The sequence below is a fragment of the Pinus tabuliformis genome, chromosome Q (genome assembly GCF_031772625.1).
Source record: "Pinus tabuliformis cultivar Carrire ecotype Pingquan chromosome Q, CPIR1, whole genome shotgun sequence".
In the NCBI taxonomy this organism is placed as follows: Eukaryota; Viridiplantae; Streptophyta; class Pinopsida; order Pinales; family Pinaceae; genus Pinus; species Pinus tabuliformis.
Window position 1 is genome coordinate 1,361,308,388 of NC_142296.1, and position 22,133 is coordinate 1,361,330,520.

The following is a 22,133-nucleotide window of genomic DNA, read 5'->3' on the forward strand; positions in this document are numbered from 1 at the left end:
ATCGATTGCAACGAAGGCAAGAGTTCACTTCAGCAAGATATCACCATGAGGTGCATGCACACCATCACAAACGACCAAGCTTGGCATCAGCTCACCACCTTCACCATCACAAGCATGTCAAAGAGTTGGTCTCATCACAATAGACCGAGTGTCAGTGATGTCTTGCATGGCTTTCTCAAGCCATGTTGTCTCACATGAGTACATGTGCATTGTAATGTTGAGTCATGTCAAGTGTAAGTCAAGTGTCAATAGTTGGATGTAACAGTCATAAAGTAGGTGAAGAGTCATGAGGGTAGTTGAACTGTCACAAAAGGGAATGTCAAGGGTCACCCACCCTTTGCTATAAATAGTGCCTCATAACTCATTGTATAGGCTTTTGGTCAGCCAAGCTTCTACTAGGACTATCTTGAAGAAGGCTTGGACAATATTGTAACGCGCCTTGGATTCTCCACTACACGGAGATAGTACATCTCTTTGGAGGAGCAGGCGGATGTGGTTGTAACGTTTCACTGATGGGGCTAGCAGGTTTACATGGATGTATTGTATGATTGGAACTTACACTTTATATAATAAGAGACAACACATTTTCATGCATATGTTGTTATTGTAGTTGGACTGCTTCGGTTGCCTTAATGATATATGTTGTTTAACTTACGTATTTTTGTATGAACTGATTCACATGCAATTATATGAATCTTGTTGAAAATGTGTTGTATATGCTGTTAATGTTGTCACCATCCATGTCGACTGCTCTACCGGACACTAGACAGACCTTTCACATGAACCTTGCTGTAACAACCGTTGCACTCGTTCGGACTGATCTGTGAGTGCTGTACGTGTTATCTTACCTTGTATGTTGTGATTGCCGCATCTGAGTGGACTACTCCGCCGGACGCTGTGTATGTCCTTTTTTTTTGTGTGTTCCTAGTTGAGTTGGGATTGATCCCTTTAAACTGGGAACTCACCTTCACCCTTTCCCCCCCCTTATGTGTTAGAGCCTCTCATACATCTTCCTTGACTCACTGCAGCAGTCACACCCTTGCTACTGACAGAGTTATCTTACTTGCCTTTGTGCGACATCACAATCAAGGCATTACCTTACGACCCACTGCTGGGACTCCTACACTAAACGGTCTGAGGTCTAATTGGGACTTCTTACCCGGGAGATCCCCTTGACATGTTGGCGGGTCCAGAACCGTCAACATTTCTTCTTGGCGACACACTAGTAGAACTCCAGCTCTCTGAATGTACCTTATTCGTGAAAAGAAAGTCTAACACCTCTGGAAGTATTGTTCACACTAACTTGATTGTAAGATGTAGCATCTACCAAATCCTTGGTCGATTGACACACATTCCAAGCTAAGGAAACACAGTTGTTTCGATTAGGGTTGGGGGGTATATAGGTGCACAAGCAGTATAGTTGTCAGAGTCTTAGTTTCATCTCTGGTGTTGCTCCACTTCTAGCAGGCCTGGATAGTACCCCGGTGGAGTCACATCAGAACACAAGCATGGCTCTGTTGCCAGTGAGCCTAGTTAGTACCTGGCGGAGTTGCTTGCATCACCTCCCTGTGCAGGAAGCCTTTCTCTTCTTTCGCTTGATTCATTTTTCATTTTTCATTTTTCATTTTCATTTTTTGATTTTTCACTGTGCATAGAACTTATTCATTTCAGAGGTGGAAGAGGGATCCAGACTTATTGAGAGCAGAAGAGGTTGTTGCAACAAAGAAGTAGTTTATTCTATCTCTGACATGCCTATTAAGGTTTTCCCCCTTACCTTACTCTACTTGACTGAGCTGACAAGGGTTAACCCAAAAAAAATCGAGTAGAGAAGGTTCACTTTGAACAATACGTATTTTCCTTCGACGTATCATGGACTAAGAATAACAAGGTCATCATATAGAGGCAAGATGATAGGTAACCAAGTAGTGATAGTTGTACAATCCCTCTTGTACTTTACCCATCTTGCTTCAAGATTCATACATGGTTTCATGCAAAACTAACCTATGAACAAAACAAGCGAACAAACTAACAATCAACAAATCAAAGCATGAGCAGAAGCAAAAATGAAAGTGAAGCAAGTAAATAAACAAGTAAACAAAACACATAAGCAAACAAGCATGCAAGCAAACAACTAAAAGAAAACACTACTCCTACTCCTACACTAACGGTACATGGGCCTGATCACGTGAAGTGATACTTCCAATGCAGCCATCGCACATTGGTAGACCCATGTTGGTGAAGGCTTGGTCCACGAGCAACCCAGTTGTGCGAACCAGCAAACAAGAAAGATATAACAATGAAGACAATCACACTTCGTGATTCAAAGTGCCCACGGGACATAAGTGAGTGCATGTGCATGAAGGGAAGTCCATGGACTTATCATGGTGCTGTGTGACACTACGTGCAACTTTGAAGCATAAGCACACTCTTGCCTGTGACACGCAACCAAATGAAAGAAACAAAGATAACTTGCGTCGCGTACGAGTGCTTGCAATGTAAGACTCCTCCAATGCATGAGCAATGAGATCATGTAGTTCGAGTGGAGGAAGTAAAATCTGAGTGTTAGATTGATCTTGAGTGCATACAAATGAGTGATGAGGAGCCTTGAGTGTTTGAACAATTTCTTGACCGGAAGCGAAACCAACCTCAGGACAGAGAGGGCCTGACATAACCATTAGCTCGAGCTGAAGTGCCTCGATGGTCGGTGGGGTTTATACTTTGTTGACAGATGGATCTTTGTAGACCAGTGGCTTAGACAGATTAAAAACGAGTGGATCAACATCGTGATCAGATGATGAGGTGAAGAGATCACGAAAACCAAGATCAAAAAATTCAGGATGTTGGTTGACATCCTCATGGTTTGATGAATCACACAAAGGAGTAGATGAGGAGGAAGGATGTTCACCCTCTATGTTTCCGGAAAAAGCAGATGAAAGATCAAGTGGATTTCCAATGAATGATTGGTCCTCTCCATTGTTGGATGATGGGCTAACATACGGTGTGTCCTGTGAAAGATCAACAATGGGTGCATCTGTGGATGAAGACACACATGTGAAATCATGGATGGCAGGTTCACCAATGATGTTAGGAAAGAACGAAGGGGGCTCGAATGGAAGGGAGTCATCCTTCGCTGAGTGTTGATGCTCAAGCTCCCACTCATACTCTTCATGAATGACAACGCATGTTGGTTGTGCAACACCAACTCCGTCAGTGGGTTGTTCCTCATTCACAACAAGTGAAGAGTCCAGAATGGATGAACACAAGACATCATCATCCGGAGGAACACCCAGGTGCGAAGACGAAGGTCGTAGTAGATAATGCATATGAGGACTCGAAGGAATCACAACCAAATCTACATGAAAATTGAGTGAAGTGATGTTGGGATTGTGTGAAGGATGACCAGGTGTATGAGAATGCTCCTCAAAATCACTGGGCAGTGGTGGAGCTGTTGAAAAAGAGGAAGGCAGACAGTTAGTTAAGACAGTGCCCGCTTCCACATGAGATTACGCAGCTCCAACAATGAAGAATATTGAGCAAGGCTTGATCTCAAACTTTCTCTTGGGACGAGCATATTTCTTAAGGCAGTACTCGAACCAGTCACAAAGATAAGAAAATTTCTTCTGTCTCCTCAGAGCTTGAAACTGCAAGTCACGGACAAAAATCAATAATGGATTCATGCGGAGCCCTCCGTTTCTCTAACAATTTCTGTTCAAGATGGTTTGAATCAAAATGATAAAACGTGTCTACAATAAGATCACAAAAGTGCTCAAATGAGTGCACGGTGTCAGCTAGTATGCTGAGCACCCAACGAAATGGAGATTCACAAAGTGTGTATGCAAGCAGCAAACCAGCTTGTTCGTCAGAAAACTCATCTTCCTCATGAATCATGGAAAGAAAGTTATGTAAGTGTTCAGGCTAGGCCACTTCACCTTCACCATCATACGTGTGAGTGGACAAGAGATCGAAAAGCTTCCCCGAGATGGAGACATCTTCACGATTCGAAAAACACCTCGGGGGAAGAAGAGTGCAAGACTCCATGAAAGATATGCAAAGGTTCAAAATTGGATGAGAGGACACAGCTTGTCATCAGGTCCTCCTTCTAGCGCCAAAAATGTTGACGGTGCTGGACCCACCAACATGTCAAGGGGATCTCCTCGGTAAGAAGTCCCAATTAGACCTCAGACCGTTTGGTGTAAGAGTCCCAACAACAGGTCATAAGGTAATGCCTTGACGCAATGTCGCATAGAGGCAAGTAAGATAACTTTGTCAGTAGCAAGGGTGTGATTGCTGTAGTGAATCAAGGAAGATGTATGAGAGGTTCTAACACATAAGAGGGGAGAAAAGGGTGAAGGTGAGTTCCTGGTTGAAAGGGATCAGTCCCAACTCGGCTAGGAACACACAACACAAAAGGAAATACACAGCTTCCGACGGATTAGTCCACTCGGATGCGGTAGTCACAACATATAAGGTAAGATAACACGTAAAACACTCATGGATCAGTTCGAATGAGTGCAACGATTGTTACAACAAGGTTGATGTGAAAGGTTTGTTTGGTGTCTGACAAAGCAGTCGACATGGACGGTGACAACATTAAAAACATATACAACACATTTGCAACAAGATTCATATAATTGCATGTGAATCAGTTCATACACAAATACGTAAGTTAAACAACATATTTCATTAAGGCAACCAGCGCAGTCCAACTACAAGAACAACATATGCATGAAAATGTTCTAGCTCTTATTATATAAAATGTAAGTTCCAATCATACAATACATCCATGTAAACCTGCTAGCCCCATCAGTGAAACGTTACAGCCACATCCGCCTACTCCTCCAAAGAGATGTACTAGCTCCGTGCAGTGGAGAAGCCAAGGCGCATTACAATAGTGTCCAAGCCTTCTTCAAGATAGTCCTAGTAGAAGGTTGGCTGACCAAAAGCCTATACAATGAGTTATGAGGGACCATTTATAGCAAAGGGTGGGGTGACCCTTGACATTCCCTTTTGTGACAGTTCAACTACCCTCATGACTCTTCACCTACTTTATGACTGTTACATCCAACTATTGACACTTGACTTACACTTGACATGACTCAACATTACAATGCACATGTACTCATGTGAGACAACATGGCTTGAGAAAGCCATGCAAGACATCACTGACACTCGGTCCATTGTGATGAGACCAACTCTTTGACATGTTTGTGCTGGTGAAGGTGGTGAGCTGATGCCAAGCTTGGTCGTCCGTGATGGTGTGCATGCACCTCATGGTGATATCTTGTTGAAGCTAACTCTTGCCTCCATTGCAACCGGTGCATTGGTTCGACTCCTTCATGCAACTCATCTGCTAACATGTGCATGGTCTTCTTGGGTGCGGCAGAACCGACAACACATTGATGCATTTTGTCTATGCTGATCTTCAAGTGTGTGCTAGTGGTCATGCACATCAACTTGCTGAAGTACATGCTCAGCTCTAGTTGGACTTGTTTCTTTTCTTCGCCTTGGTGAGTGTGTTGAATGGGTTGGATTGCATGCGCGTGCACAATGACATTCATGTTGCTGAATCCATTGCATGCGATCAACAACACTGCTCACCGTGTGTTCTTCGTGCCAGCTGCTGAGACATACCTTTCACATGAACCTTGCTATAACAACCGTCGCACTCGTCTCAAACTGATCCGTGAGTGCTGTATGTGTTATCTTACCTTGTATGATGTGATTTCCACATCCGAGTGGATCGCTTCGCTGGAATATGTGCATGTCCTTTTGTGTTGTGTGTTCCTAGCTGAGTTGGGACTAATCCCTTTCAACCTGGAACCCACTTTCACCTTCTCCTCCCTTCGAAGTGTTAGAACCTCTCATACACCTTCCTTGACTCAATACATCACTCACACCCTTGCTATTGACAGAGTTATCTTACTTTCCTTTGTGCGACATCGCGGTTAAGGCATTACCTTACGACCCACTGCTGGGAATCCTACACCAAATGGTCTGAGGTCTAATTGGGACTTCTTACCAGGGAGATCCCCTTGACATGTTGGTGGGTCTAGCTCCGTTAACACAACCCTAGATGAAGACACCAATCTCCCATCCACACGGCTCCAACCTGTATTTTTCTGAGCATTGACTTGGACTTCATGGGGATCTAACCTCTAGGGCTCCAACCCTATCTTCCCAAGGATCCAACCTTGTCACTTTGAGGCACCAACCTCTAGGGCTCCAACCCTATCTACGGTAAAGGCTCCAACCTGGTATTCTAGAGGATTCCTATCCTCTAGGGCTCCAACCCTATCTACGGTAAAGGCTCCAACCTGGTATTCTAGAGGATTCCTATCCTCTAGGGCTCCAACCCACAACTTCAATTCGTCAATATAAGTTTAATGATTCTTCAAGGCTCCCAATATCCTCTACAATAAACCCTGATAAAATCTTCACCTTAAACAATGCCCTCAATAAAAGTTCTTAGCTCATTAATGACAACTTTGTCTTCTCATAGGGTGTCACCACAAATCTTCATTTCACCCAAACAAACTGATTTAAGGTCGCCTCATGATGGCTTCAATGCATCATGGTGTTCAATGATCTCCAAAAATCTTCAATATTCTGCTTCACAAAGTTCTCTTATTCTCTAGTTATCTAGCATGTCCTCAAAGGCTTCTCTAAGACTTCTCCAAAAAAAATATCTTCAAAATGAACCTTCCTTCATGAGTACTTCAAATTAGTTCAAACCCAAGGTCTTCTCCACTACAATTCCTTAACAAGGTTCTTCAAATTACTTCTTCAACAACTCTACAAGGAATGCTTAAAATATATATAACAAGTCTTTTCTTCAAGGTATCAATCATAGCCCAAAACTGTCTCAAAATAAAATTCTCCAAAGTTTTTAGTTCTCCACAAGAGACTATCACTAGATCCAAGCTGTCGGTGATGACTTTTCACAGTTATGAGCCTTCTTGATCCAAGCTTCTTATAAATATGAGCTTTTTGCGTGGTCTACACACCACAAATACGGGGCACAAATATTGAGCTCACACAGTCAAAAATCTGAACTGTGATGGTGAATCTGCAAGCAACTTCCCGAGGTTTGCTATCCTTCTACAATTCTAGGTTATTTCTGAGCTAGAAGAGATGATTGTTCTCACAACTACTCCATAGTTCCGACCTCCCACAGGTGGGTGTCAAGGGTGCAGAAACAAGCCTCCAAAAGGTGCTAGCAATCCGAGGTGTAGTCCTCTTGCCACAAAGCTGAGCTCCAATGTGACTGTTCTCAGCTATTTCCACAGGATGTCATAGTTCTAGGCTATCTATGAGCTATTTCAGGTATGATTGCCCACAGTTCCAAGGCTCTTTCCACTGATCTGACACTTCCAATCAATCTGCAATTCCACAGAGCTGAGGTATGCACCAAATCCGATCTTGAAGGAGGTCAAATATGAGCTATTAATCTCTGTTATCTAAGCTAAGTCCAAGCTCCAAAAAGGTCACAGATCCAAGCCTTAAGTAACATCTATCTACTGTTTTGTTCAGGATCCGAGCTGCAATGGAATGTAGAACTTTTAATAGAATTTGCCCAAAACACCCAAACAATAATCTCCTTTTATTCTCCGCGGCCTCCTTTGAGCTTCTATAGCTTAACTTTGAATTATTCACCAAACTAATGAGGTCAAATGAAGTATTTTGACGTCAATATATACTGATTTCGACCTTTAATGAAGAGACATGACCTTTGGAGGTAAGGCCGACTTGCACAAGTAGGCTTAGGTCGGCTAGCATAAAATAATATAATATTTCATCTTGAAAAATCATTTTCTCTCGATCTATGAGGAGTTAGAAGACAAGTAAGGGCTCATTAGAAAGAGAAAAATATCCTTTATAAGTCTATGCCAATTATAACTTAAATTATGGTCTTTTTATCATCAATAAAATTATATTTTGTGATCTATCATCATTATTTTTATCCAAGGCAACCTCTAGTATTTTATTTTTAGGGCTTCTTCTTCATAGACTTTAGGCCTTCAAGCTTTTAGGATTAGGGAATCTAAGGATTCTTCATTAGAGCTCCAAATGTGATGTTCAATAATCATCCATGCCATTATTATCTTAATCAAGGACAAGGGCTAGGGTTCTTCACATATGTTCTTCATTTATAAGGATTAGGGCATCTTCAAACAAGGCCAAGGCTTAGGGCATCCTATTTGTCAAAAATTATCCATGCAACATTAGATCATTCAAGATAGATAATGAATTATTAGATCATTCAAGATAGGGATATAATTTTAGCTAGGAATATATGCATCATGTGACTTGAATATGCATCATCTTCATGCTTAGGGTTTTCTCCTAGGGTTTGCATGAGGTTAGGGTTATTCATGTATCACAAGAATATTTTCCATCTCTAATAATGCCATATTTAAACCAATGACAACTTTGACTAACATATGTCTCTTTGGTTGAGGCAAGAAATGTACAACATCATCCATGAGGGAGCGAGTCCTCGCATGAGAACGAGTCTTACAGGAGGGGGTGAAATGGAATATGAAGAGCAACAAGCTTTGAGCCATAATTGAATTGGTGGTGGTGTGGGCTTGTGTAATGGAAGTGTTGGGATAGATTTTAGGGAAAAGGACAATGGAAGTGGTGGGGCAGAATTCTTTGTAGGGAAGAACAATAGCCCGAGTGGTGGAGGAGGTGGAGGTGGAGGTGGAATTGAATATAATGGATAGGATGATGGAGATGCAAATTTTGGAACTCAAAATGACATAAGTGGGAAAGATGACACGTGTTGGGGAGAGAATAAGTGTTCTAATGGAGGATGTGTGAGATTTGTGGGCGACAAGAATAGTGGGCAGGCAGACGTAGGGTTTGAAGTGGGGGATAATGGTAATGGTAGTTGTTGGGTCATTGATTTGTCATCATTTTCACATGTCTTTGTCATTCATTAAGCCATTACTTCGAACCATCCATTGCACCATTTCACTCACTTGTCACCATTTTCACCATAATTCTTCATGATGTGTCTCTATATGTATAAGTGGTTAATTAACATCGTTTTCCTTTATTTTTAGTAGATTATGAAGAATTTTGCATAGTTTTCACTAATGATAGTTTAGCAAGTTCAAGTTTCTACAATTTTGTTAATTTTCCGTAGCCATCTTGATGGTTGAGTTAGTAACACCTCTATAGAAGGAAATACGACACATGGACATTGTTTCTAAAGGTTCCAATATGGATTTTTATTGGTCAAATACCACCCAGCTCGTATGTGTGGAACTCTAGCATCAAATCAAGGGAAAAACGCAACAGTTTTGACCAGTGAACTTAAAACGTGTTTTTTGAGAAAATGAAAGCGAATTTTGGAAAACGAAAACATGGGTTTTGTTCAGCATGGGCCTAGTTAGGATCTTAGGTGATAAGTTTTCTCAAATTCGTTACCATTTGAGATATTTTTGAGGACATTTGGAGCCTTATTTTGCAGATTACGTGGACATACTTTTTTTTTTTTTTAATTTGTCATTTAATGCACAAACAATAAATAAGCCAAAATGAGTTGTTCTTTAGGAAATTCGTGGCAAGAAGATCATTATGATCATAATTGGGCTCATATTTGATCCTAAAATCCTACTCAAATTGATTTGTTGAGATCTCATGGCAGAATTCATGCAATGTGTAGAGCTTTGAAATTACACCTCTCCTACACACTTTCCTAGAACTTTTTCCACTCACCTGGACCTCCTAAGCTATCAAAATAATTGCATATTGATTCTAAAAGAGCATTTAACATGGTTTTCTAACTATGTTTTGTGTTTGCTGTTTGAACTAGATTTTGCTCATTAGTTGTGGAATCCAGTCACTTTCTGCAGCTGTTTTTGTTAAACTCTATGTTGCAGGTGTCACCAGGAAAAACAAGCCACATGGGAAAGTTAGAAATGACCTGGACATGGATTAGGTCCTATTGGTTCAGCCGAATTCATCAAGGGAAGCTGTGGTCAATGGTGGTCAAACGGTGGTCCTACGTAAGAGTCCTACGGTAGCCAGACTCTATTTTCCAGCACGTGAAGGATTCTGAAGGATGCGTGGCCATTCCTAACTCTCTGGGGTCTGTTGCCACCTGTAGACTGACCCATGACGAGAATCTAACAGCCACAAGTTGGTAGATTTAATATTTTCGACAACCAGTACGCTAAATCCGTGGACACTGTCTTTTACGTGTCCCTTGTTCACGCAGTCCTACAAGAAAACAGTTGTGTAAACAGTTATGTAAACATTGCTATAAATAACGCGTTTCTATAACGCATAGTTTAGTCTTTGTGAATGTAATTTTTGCTGTTCAAGCCCACTGTGTCGTGACACTAGTTTTATTGCTGTAACCGTGTTATGAAATATATGAGAAGTCTCTGTTTCTACATGAGCACGTGAACATAATCTTGGATTGATAGTCTGTTGACCAAGGCTGTGCAGAGGGCCCCTGTACGCTGAGGTTTTGTTTCTCTTGTTGCTGTAAAGTTTCCTGCATTGTTTTCTTATTTCCATTTGCATATTTTCCACCTGTGTATATTTAAATTGTCATGGTATTAACATTCCATTTCTGTTCATGATTTTCCAGCTTTGTATAACACTGATCAGTGCATGTATGTTTTAGGATAGAGTAGGCAGCCCGGGCATCTGCATATAATTTTTACAATGACTAATGACATGGGATTATTTCTCTGCTGACTTTGCTTTTCCTAGTTTTTTTTTAATTCTAGTTCTGCTTTGTTGATTTCAGTTTTGTTTCCTTACTTTATTAGTTGCTTAGATATTAAATTGCTCATATCATTGTCGGTTACCTCCGAAAGCCATAGCTGGACTACTGGCGAGGGATTGAAGTATGAATGTGTAATTTGATTTTAGTTTTACTTTTCTGCAATTAGATATTAAATTGCTCATATCATTGTCGGTTACCTCCGAAAGCCATAGCTGGACTACTGGCGAGGGATCGAATTATGAATGCGTAATTTGATTTTAGTTTTACTTTCCTGCAATTAGATATCAGATTGCTCATGACATTGTTGGTTACCTCCGAAAGCCATAGCTGGACTACTGGCGAGGGATTGAATTATGAATGTGTAATTTGATTTTAGTTTTATTTTCCTTGCAATTTTTAATTTCTTTGAGTGCAGTAGCTTAAATCATTTTTCTGTATTTAGACAGTAGTAGAGATGATAGTTTCATGATCAGTAGTTCATTATTTACTTGTTTTAGATAATAGCACATTATTTACTTGTTTTAAATAGCAACAGATTTTCATTGTTGTTCAAGTAATACTTTCATCACTAGTATGTTCTAAGACCTTCTGAAGTGTTAAGTTTGGGAACCATTATAGAGGACACAATCGCCTTAAAATCTATAACCATTCTTGCATTCTAGAGACTTAGGAATAGGAATTCCATTCACATTATAAAAAAAACCCCCCAAAACAAAATAAAAACTGAAAGATGACAAAAATATAAGAAATAGGCTATCTTGCACATACAGTGTGCCACACTTCATCAGTTTACGACTCCCGGATTGATAATTAATGTAGCAATTTAGCACACAACTAAATTGACCAAACATTTTGGCGCCGTTGCCTGGGAAGTGTAACTAGGTAGCCAATCTCTTAAAAAAAAGAAGGGAAAAATTGATAACTTCTTGAAGTATGCTCTCCTCTTGCACCTAGTGTGATCTAGAGGATTAGAAAAGAGAGTTGTTAGTTTAATAATTTCTTGATTATGCTCTCTTCTTGCACCTAGTGTGACCTGGAAGATCAGAAAGAGAATTATTAGCCCGAATTTGAAAAATTAAAAAATAAAAAAATGACATGCATAGTGTAAGAGATTCTAGGGGAAGGTTTATAGCTAGGGCCAAAAGTTTGATTTTTACAACTCCAGCTACTTCAAGGCATAGACAAGATACACCTCCATCATCTCCAACTCACACTCCCATCCTTAGGATTCCTGGAATTCAAGGGGCAGCAGCTGAATTAGGAGACTCTCCCACACTATCCATGAAATCTGACCTAGGAAAAGAACATTTCTTCACTTCTACAGGGGAACATTTTGTAATCAAAGAAGTGGAATCACCTGAAGAAGAAGAGGGAGAAATTCCTCCTCGTTCGCCACTAATAGAAGAACCAGAGGACTTTGAGAACTCTGAGGAAACTATCATGACAGAGGAAGTAGTAAACGGATTCGGAGGAGGAGGTAGAGGTAGAGGTAGAGGAGGAGGAAACAATGGAGGAGGTAGAGGAAACAATGGGGGAAACAGGGATGGAGATAACTCATTTGGATTTCCTATAGCCGATGAAGAGACCCATACAACAATGAAAAATATTTCACCATCTTTCCTCCCAAACTTTTATGGGTTGCGAAGTGAGGATCTTGAAACATTTCTATTTGAGTTTGAAGTCTTGTGCCGAACCTATGACTATATGGAAGACTCTCAAAAACTCAAATTGTTTCCTTCAACATTGAAAGGAGCAACTTTGAAATGGTTCATGGGATTAGTCACTCAATCTATTAGAACTTGGAATGATATGAAACAAACATTTTTGGATAGATACCTGGATTATTGTACGCCCACCAATCATAAGGATGAGGTATTCAAGATAATGCAAAAAGAAGAGGAAAACTTGGAGGATTTACTTGAAAGATTTCAATACAACTTAAAGAGAGCAAAAATGAGTAATTTAGATGAGGAAACCTTGAAAGCCCTTCTATTGAAATCCATTAGAGATGAATGGATAGATATTTTAAACATGATGGGGAAGGGAGATATTTCTCAACTTCCACTCCATGACATAGCAGAACTATGTGCCAATCTCTCAAGGGGAAAATCTAAAACTGGAAAAGGGCCTAGAGATCCTTCTTTTATTAGAGCAAACAAATCTGCAACTGGATCAGTAAGTAGGGCAGAGATTGGCAATATGCTTGATGAATTCAAAACTAATATTCTAGTGAGCCTTAGTGAACAACTAGACACCCTTAAAATACAAAACAAGCAGAAAGCAGAAGTCGAAGCCTTAGCCATCTTTTGTCCAAAATGTAGAAAGAAACATGCTTTAAGGGAATGTCCCTTGGATGCAAAAGTTGTAGAGACATGTGTGATTTGCTCAGAAAGCCATGAGACCAAGGATTGTCCTTCAATTCCTGGGCTCAAAGCTGTCTTTCAGGAAGATCCAAATTCAGTAGAATCCCTTTGTTTTGTTTCAAGAAGACCATGGCAGGGGCCACAAAATCAAGGATTTAACAATCCTATGAACTTTCAGCTCCCACCAAATTGGAATTCTTGGCAACAACCTTGGCCCCAATCTCAAAATCCATACCAATCATGGGCACAAGGTATGCAAAATCCTTATGGGAGATTTGCTCAATTTTATCAATATCCTCCATCTTTCCAAAATCAACAAAATCCACAAATTCCACATCAAAACCCACAACTTTCATTACCATTTCCGCAACAACAACCTTCTTAACAAAATCCAAATTCTCAACTCTTGCTTCCATTTCAACAAAAGACAAATCAACTACCAGCCCAACCATTGCCAAATCCCAATAACAAAAATCCTCAGAATGCTTACATGGTAGAAGGACAACAATTTCCTACCTATTTGATTGTTCCTCTCAACGATGTACAACTCAGGTCTGGTAGGGTTTTAGAAAAACCTTCTATAGATGTTCAAGAGCAAGATACCTCTGAGGAGGATTCTCTTAAAGCCAATAAAGGTTCTGAAGAAGCATCTCTTCAAAACCCAACCATTCAAAAAGAAAAAGAAAGAGAGTCAACCCCCACAACTCCTGTAGTTGAGCAACCTGCATCGTCATCCACACCTCCTTTCCCTGAAAGATTACAAATTGACAAAGGGGTGGAAAAACAAATCTTGTTGCCTGACTATGATTTCCTAGATGAATTAAAGAATGTCTGTATCAAGATTCGCTTGCTACAAGCCATTAGAGAGATTCCTATTCTAGCAAAAATAATAAAGGAGTTGAGTCTCAAAAGACCAGGAAGGAAACCAAGAGATACAAGAAGAATCCACCTGGTAGGAAAAATTGCAGATATCATGATGGGAAAAATTACCATGTAGAAATATGTAGATCCAGGAAGTCCAATTGTCAAAACACATATAAATGGGATAGAAATTCCAAATACTTTGATTGACTTAGGGGCTGCTATCAACATTATGAGTAGACAGACTGTGGAACAACGAAAACTTCCTAATCTTCTTTTTACACCTACCTTACTGCAACTTGCAGATAGATCAATAATCAAACCAGATGGTGTATTAGAAGATATTTCAGTCTCCTTAGATTCTTGGGAATATCCCGTAGATTTCATGGTTTTGACTCCCAAGAGTAATTTAGGAGGGCACCCACTCATCTTAGGAAGACCTTGGCTAGCCACAACTGATGCTTTCATTAGTTGTAGATCTGGGGATATGTACATTTCTGATGGTAGTTCGACAAAGAAATTCAATTTGTATCCTCCAGCAAAAGCAATTACAAAAGTAGGAGACAATGAATGGGTCGATGATGAGGATACTATACAACCTATCTTTACCATTTCTGAAATCAGTGAAGATAGTCAAATTCTGAACACATTAGAAAATTTTGAAACATCTTCAGAATATGACCACACACAATTTCATTTAGATTCTGACATTGAGTATTTATCCTCTAGACAAATGTCTCTTTACTCTATGGAAGAGTTTGGTAGTTCTACCATTGAGATTTTCCTAGGTAAAACATTGAATATCAACAAAAACTTGGAAAAATCACAACAGGGAGAGCTAACCAAAATCTTGCAAAAACATTCTACTGCATTTGCATGGGAGTATATTGATATGAAAGGTATTGACCCTAAGACTTGCATCCATCATATCTATATTGAGGAAAACAGTAGACCAATCAGAAAACCTCAGAGAAGGATGAATCTAAATCTTAGGGAGATAGTGAAAGAAGAGCTCCAAAAACTACTCAATGTAAACTTCATTTATCCAATTTCAGATAGCTGATGGGTTTCTCCTTTGGTTATAGTACCCAAAAAGAATGGTAAATGGAGGGTATGCATTGATTATAGGGAATTGAACAAAGCAACCTTGAAGGATCACTTTCCTTTGCCCTTTATCGATCAAGTATTAGATACATTAGCAGGCAAAAAGTACTTTTCATTTCTGGATGGTTTTAGTGGTTATAATCAAATTCAGGTAGCACCTGAGGATCAGGACAAGACCACATTCACCTGTCCATGGGGAAATTTTTCTTATCGAGTGCTTCCTTTTGGATTATGTAATGCACCCGCGGCATTCCAAAGAGTAGTACTAGAAATCTTTTCTGATCTAATCCATGATTGTGTAGAGGTTTATATGGATGATTTTACAGTTTATGGTAATTCGTTTGAAGAGGCATTAGAAAATTTGGAAAAAGTCCTTATAAGATGTAAAGAGACAAACCTTTCATTAAGCCATGAAAAATGCTTTATGATGTTTACTGAAGGTATTTTTTTAGGACATCATATTTCAGGGGATGGGATTAAAGTTGATAGATCAAAAGTTGAAGTCATCTCCAAATTGCCTATTCCAAATTGTCAAAAAGATGTTAGAAGTTTTCTAGGATTTACTGGATACTATAGAAGATTTATAGAAAACTTCACTAAAATAGCATCTCCACTCTTCAAACTACTTACAAAAGACTGTGAATTCAAATGGGATCCTGATTGTCAATCAGCATTTGAAACTTTGAAAACAAGAATATCTGAAGCGCCTATCTTGAGAGGACCAAATTGGAAACTCCCTTTCCATATTTCTACAGACGCTTCAAATACAGCTGTAGGAGTTGTGTTGGGCCAAAAAGATTTAGTTCCTTATGCCATTTATTATACTAGTAAAAATTTGACTCCCACTGAGTTGAACTATACTGTAACTGAAAAAGAGTTCTTAGCTGTTGTTCATGCAATTAATAAGTTTAGACACTATATAACAGGCTATGAAACTTTTATTCATACTGATCATTCTGCGATTAGATATCTAATGAACAAACCTGTTACTAATGGCAGAGTTACAAGATGGCTCCTACTTTTACAGGAATTCAATATTACTGTGTTGGATAGACCAGGGAAACAAAATACAGTAGCTGATTTCTTGTCTAGGATTCAAAATACTAAAGAGGATTCTCCTGTAGAGGATAAGTTTCTGGATGAATATTTATTTGCAGTAACTACTAAGAATCCTTGGTATGCAGATATAGCTAACTATTTGGTTACAGGGAAACTACCTCCACATTTATTTCCTAGTGAAAGAAGAAAGATTATTCAGGAGAGTTCAAAATATTCATGGATTTCTAACGAATTGTTTAAAACAAGGCTAGATCTTGTGATCAGAAGATGTGTTAGGGAAGATGAAATTCCTGATATCCTCAAAGCATGTCATGATGAACCATGCAGCGGACACTTTGCTGACAAAAGGACAACCTATAAAATCCTCTCTTTAGGATATTTTTGGCCATCCCTCTTCAAAGATGCAAAACAATATGTCAAAAGGTGTGACAGCTTCCAAAGAGTAGGGAAACCTACCCTTTCAAATGAAATGCCATTGCAACCACAGGTACTCATCGAACCCTTTGAAAAATGGGCTTTAGATTTCATTGGACCTATTAATCCACCATCTAAACAAAGAAAGTATATATTGGTATGTACTGATTATGTCACTAAATGGGTAGAAGCCAAAGCATTAGTTTCTGCTACTGAAAATTCAGTTGTTAGTTTTCTTTATGAGGATATTTTTACTCGCTTTGGTGTTCCAAGAGAAATTGTGACAGATCAGGGAAGTCAATTCACATCCAACCTGGTGGAGAAGCTGATGGAAGAATATAAAATCAAGTACAAAAAATCTACTCCTTACCATCTGAAAGCAAATGGCCAAGTGGAGTCTATAAACAAAGTTATTGAAGGCATCATCACCAAAACTGTTCGTCTACACAGAAGAGATTGGGCGGAAAGGCTTCTTGAAGTCTTGTGGGCCTACAGAACTACATGGAGGAATACAACAGGACATTCTCCCTATGAACTTGTTTATGGGAAAGAAGTCCTGCTCCCCATTGAGTTCCAAGTCAAAACTTTTAAGATGGCAGTTCAGTTGGGAATGGATCTATCAGAAGCCCAAAAGCACAGAATGGAGTAGTTGAATGAGCTAGATGAGATCAGACAAGAGGCAATCCTAAGAACTAATCTAGTTCAATATCAAAGAGCTAAGTGGCATGACAAATATATCAAAGAGAAAAAGTTTCAAGAAGGAGATTGGGCATTGCTATTTGATTCCAAGTTTAAAGATTTTAAAGGAAAATTTCAGACTCATTGGCTTGGGCCATATGAGATTGACAAAATCTTTAGCAATGGAGCGGTAAGAATCAAAACCATTGATGAACATCAAACTCCTCTTATTATGAATGGCCACAGATTAAAGATCTATCATAAGCCACTCTCAAAAGAGGAATTTGTCAAAATCTTTCAAGATAGTTCTGCAATAAGGCTGGTGAAGAAGAATCCTTCTTCTCCACCAACCTAGCCTTTGTTCCTTTCTGTTTCTACATGAAAAAAAAAATGTGTATAAGCCTGAAAACCAATCACTGATTGGCAGTCTTATACAGAAAATACAGGGCGAAAATCAGGAACTCCTGACGCCCTATATTTTCCAAAAAAAAAAAATTCTCTCTCATTTCACAGTTTTGTGACACTCCACTTCATTTCATTCCACTCCATTTCATCCATTTCATTTCATTCCGCCAATAAAAGTTTTTTCATGACCATTTTCATTCAGTCAGTCATCATTTATCCATCTCCATTCAATCATATGATTGCTGTGTCAGTTTCCATAGCTGAACCCAGTTTCCGCAGCCAGAAGCAGTTTCCGCAGCCATCACTCTGTTTTTCAAAACTGACAGTCAGATGTTAGTTGAATAATCATGAAATCAAATGCAGGTATGACCAAGAACCTATTTTGAAGATATGAGGCACGTAAAGAGCATCAACAAGGAGTAGCTGATCAAAGGTTAATGGACGAAAAGTGGCAAAAATTCCAAGGTATGGGTAAGGTTTATTTCAAATAGCATTTAAAAACACATTTTACATAGTTTTGAAACCACGGCTCCATTATATGCAAGGATTGGCGTTGATAGCTCCATAACCGTTCCATGACCTCTATATGATTCCTCCACAAGCCTTGCATTTATTTTCAAACGGCCTCATGATCAAGCCTCCGGTTTTAACTTGTGTTCGGCTGTACTTTGACACTCCACCTATAATTATGGGACGTGGTTGATTTGATCACGGCTTTTCTCCGCCACACAAATTCTGCAGCCATTCCTTGAGCCTGTTTACGTCTACTTCAGTTTAAAACTCTGCCGGGCTCATTTTACTTCCCTACTATCCTATTCAAGTTACGTTTGTATTCCTACCTTGTTCACATAAACCTCTGCTCTGCTGCATAAACTCACTTCCGCTACCTGTTCTTTGTTTTCCGTTTATAGTCACTGGTTTTTTTCCATAAATCCTGTCCATCTCCCACTAACCCAGCCGTCTCACCTCTGTTCATCCAATACTCACGCAGACGTGTTAAGACAGGAGGAAAGAATGGGTCCTTTGTTGAGAGCAGAACCGGAAGGGCCCAAATTTATGGAAGGGTATCCGCAAGTGAAAGGCATGCTAAGAAAGGCCCAGTGGTTACAATTTATTCAAAAATTCAAAGGCTACAACAAGGAAGTTACGAAGACTTTTGCGAGGTCCTTTGATGGCATAGAAGCGGAGATTGGAGACCTTAAATTCATAGTCACAGAGGCATCCATAGCAGTTGCAACCGAACTTCCACAGGAGGGAGAACGGTGGTTCAAAAATAAGAGCTTTGACGAGAGAGCATGGAGGGTTATCCTACGAAATCCAGGTATGGATGTAAGCATCTTTAATAAAGGAATCCCTGTCTCTGCTTTACAAGAAAAATGGGCTAGTTTACTATTAATAATCCAGAAATTCATTACCTGTGAGGGAAGATTCGGGTCAATGTACATGTATCACACCCGGTTGCTGATGAATTTTCTAGAGAACCAAACTCTTAATTTGCCTTATTTCTTGCTAAATAGCTTGAAGAAAATGTCCACCACAGTCCAAAAGAATCTGGGGGACGTAGAACCCCACTTGTATCACTACGGCCTTGTGAAAATCTTGATAGAAAAACAATTAAAAGACAAGAAGGACACATGGGAGCAGTTTTTGGTCAGAAATTTCTTTAAAGAACCACAAGAAACCCCTGAAAGTAGCACATCAAGGAGAAGCAGAAGAAAGAGAACAAGTGATAAAATTCAAGGTACTCCTACTAACATAGTTGAAGAAACTAGTAGAGAAGAAAGACTATCTGAAAGTAGGAAGGAAAAGACTGAGGGTAAGAAGCCAAGAAAATCAAAAGGGAAAAGAAGTATTGAGGCTGTGCATCAAACCCTAGAACCTTCCTCAGAAGAAGACCATCAAGAACTGTCTGAAAGACTGGTTTACCTTCAGGAACAGTCAGCTGCAACAAAGAAAAAAGGAAAAGAAAAACAGAGTGGGAAGAAAGTGGACACCAACCTACAAAACATAAGGAGAAGTTCTAGACTTAAGGGGGAGTTGAGAAAAATACAAACTAAAGGACCCCACTTTATTGATTTAGGAGGGGAAACACCGGAGCAGCCTTCAGCAATCCCTCCTGGCCGTGGTCCCCATCTCTCAGCCAGATTTTGACATGAGTCCTTCTCGGCCAGATTTTGAAATCAGCCCTCCTCAACAGGATTTTGGGGTCAGCCCAAGAAAGACCACACCTGAGATAGACCCGAACCAGCAAGAAATGTATGATTACATAGAGTCCTTGGAGAAAACAGCCGGAGACCCAGGCACTTCATCTGCCCAGCCTAATACAGCTCAAGAAGCTCAAATCCAATCACTGAAACAAGAAGTTTTTGAGCTAGAGGTCTTAAATAGACACATTAAAAATGAAAATGAAACATTGAAGGAACAAAGCAGGCTAGATAAGATCATTCATGACAACACCATGTTGCATCTTGGGCTATGGCAGAAGAAAAATAGAAAATTAAAGAGAAAGAACAGAAGGTTGAACAAGGCTCTCATCAACCTCAAGTTCAGGTGTCTAATGAGGAAGCCAAGGATGGTAGTGGTCCCAAGGAAGAAGAAAAGAAGACTGGATATATTGGCAGAGGTCTTAGAACACATGAACTGAAGGAGAATGATCAAAGTTTTGGTTGCATGGGGACATGCAACACCTTCACAGTGGGGGTATGTAGAGCTTTGAAATTACACCTCTCCTACACACTTTCCTAGAACTTTTTCCACTCACTTGGACCTCCTAAGCTATCAAAATCATTGCATATTGATTCTAAAAGAGCATTTAACGTGGTTTTCTAACTATGTTTTGTGTTTGTTGTTTGAACTAGATTTTGTTCATTAGCTGCAAAATCCAGTCACTTTCCGCAGCAGATTCAACTTTCCGTAGTTGTTTTTGTTAAACTCTATGTTGCAGGTGTCACCAGGCAAAACAAGCCACATGGGCAAGTTAGAAATGACCTAGACATGGATTAGGTCCTATTGGTTCAGCCGAATTCATCAAGGGAAGCTGTGGTCAAACGGTGGTCCTACGTAAGAGTCCTACGGCAGCCAGACTCTGTTTTCCAGCACGTGAAAGATTCTGAAGGATGCGTGGCCGTTCCTAACTCTCTGGGGTCTGTTGCCACCTGTAGACTAACCCATGACGAGAATCTAACAGCCACAAGTTGGTAGATTTAATATTTTCGACAACCAGTACGCTAAATCCGTGGACACTGTCTTTTACGTGTCCCCTGTTCATGCAGTCCTACAAGAAAACAGTTATGTAAACGTTGCTATAAATAACACGTTTCTATAACGCATAGTTTAGTATTTGTGAATGTAATTTTTGCTGTTCAAGTCCACTGTGCCGTGACACTAGTTTTATTGTTGTAACCGTGTTATGAAATATATGAGAAGACTTTGTTTCTACATGAGCACGTGAACATAATCTTGGATTGATAGTCTGTTGACTGAGGCTGTGTAGAGGGCCCCTGTACACTGAGGTTTTGTTTCTCTTGTTGCTGTAAAGTTTCCTGCATTGTTTTCTTATTTCCATTTGCATATTTTCCACCTGTGTATATTTAAATTGTCATGGTATTAACATTCCACTTCTGTTCATGATTTTCCAGCTTTGTATAACACTGATCAGTGCATGTATGTTTCAGGATAGAGTAGGAAGCCCGGGCATCTGCATATAATTTTTACAATGACTAATGACATGGGATTAATTCTCTGCTGACTTTGCTTTTCCTAGTTTTTTTTAATTCCAGTTCTGCTTTGTTGATTTCAGTTTTGTTTCCTTACTTTATTAGTTAGCTTAGATATTAAATTGCTCATATCATTGTCGGTTACCTCCGAAAGCCATAGCCGAACTACTGGCGAGGGATTGAAGTATGAATGTATAATTTGATTTTAGTTTTACTTTTCTGCAATTAGATATTAAATTGCTCATATCATTGTCGGTTACCTCCGAAAGCCATAGCTGGACTACTAGCGAGGGATCGAATTATGAATGCGTAATTTGATTTTAGTTTTACTTTCCAGCAATTAGATATCAGATTGCTCATGGCATTATTGGTTACCTCCGAAAGCCATAGCTGGACTACTGGCGAGGGATTGAATTATGAATGTGTAATTTGATTTTAGTTTTATTTTCCTTGCAATTTTTAATTTCTTTGAGTGCAGTAGCTTAAATCATTTTTCTGTATTTAGACAGTAGTAGAGATGATAGTTTCATGATCAGTAGTTCATTATTTACTTGTTTAGATAATAGCACATTATTTACTTGTTTTAAATAGCAACAGATTTTCATTGTTGTTCAAGTAATACTTTCATCACTGGTATGTTCTAAGACCTTCTGAAGTGTTAAGTTTGGGAACCATTACAGAGGACACAATCGCCTTAAAATCTATAACCATTCTTGCCTTCTAGAGACTTAGGGAATAGGAATTCCATTCACATTATAAAAAAAACCCCCCAAAACAAAATAAAAA